The following is a 1,073-nucleotide window of genomic DNA, read 5'->3' on the forward strand; positions in this document are numbered from 1 at the left end:
GCGGCTGGCCGATGTTTCTCTCTCATCGATGTTTCTAACTCTCTATCTCTCTCCCTTCCTCTCTGTAAAAAATCAATAAAATATATTTTAAAAAAAAAGAAATCATCGAGCACCTAGATATCACAAATAGTGAATATGAAAAGGAAAAACTAAATGAACTGGCCAAACTCTCGGATGGGGTAGCTGTGCAGAAGGTTGGTGGGACAAGTGATGTTGAAGTGAATGAAAAGAAAGACAGAGTCACAGATGCCCTCAATGATACCCGAGCTGCTGTGGAGGAAGGCATTGTTGTAGGAGGGGGCTGTGCCCTGCTTTGGTGCATTCCAGCCTTGGGCTCATTAACTCCAACTAATGAAGATCAATAAATTGGTATAGAAATTATTAAGAAAGCACTGAAAATTCCTGCAATGACCATTGCTAAGAATGCAGGTGTTGAGGGATCGTTGATAGTTGAGAAAATTTTGCAGTTCCTCAGAAATTGGTTATGACGCCATGCTTGGAGATTTTGTGAATGAGGTGGAAAAAGGAATCATTGGTCCAAATAAGGTTGTAAGAACTGCTTTATTGGATGCTGCTGGCATGGCCTCTGTTAACAACAGCAGAAGTCTGGTCACAGAAATTCCTAAAGAGGAGGACCCTGGGATGGGTGGGGTGGGTGGGATGGGAGGAGGGATGGGAGGCGGCATGTTCTAGCCCTGCAATAGTGCTTTACCATCATTAGTGAGAACTGAGAAGATGCTCAGGTCATCTCCACACCTATAACTTCAGAGAAGTCAGTTGAAGGAAATGACTGAAGAAAAGGCTGGCTGATATTCAAGAAAATCACTCTAACTGCCAGTCACTGGTTTCAGTTGACAACACACAATGGTTTACTGCTGCCATTGTCCATGCCTACAGAAAATTTATTTTGTATTTTTGAATAAAAATACATTTGTACATTCCTGATAAGTGCAAGAACCATATACCAATGTACTGCTTTCAACTTAAATCACTGAGGCACTTTTACTACTATTCTGTTAAAATCAGGATTTTAGTGCTTGCCATCACCCGATGAGAAGTGAAGATGCAGCCTT

The 1,073-nt window shown here is 41.6% G+C and overlaps 1 pseudogene; it reads left to right on the plus strand.

Annotated features, from left to right (window-relative positions):
* Nucleotides 1–746, plus strand: part of LOC102767096 — a 2,135-nt pseudogene extending 1,389 nt beyond the window's left edge.
* The last annotated feature ends 327 nt before the right edge of the window (nt 747–1,073 follow it).

The sequence above is a fragment of the Myotis davidii genome, unplaced genomic scaffold (genome assembly GCF_000327345.1).
Source record: "Myotis davidii unplaced genomic scaffold, ASM32734v1 scaffold517, whole genome shotgun sequence".
Taxonomy (NCBI): domain Eukaryota; kingdom Metazoa; phylum Chordata; class Mammalia; order Chiroptera; family Vespertilionidae; genus Myotis; species Myotis davidii.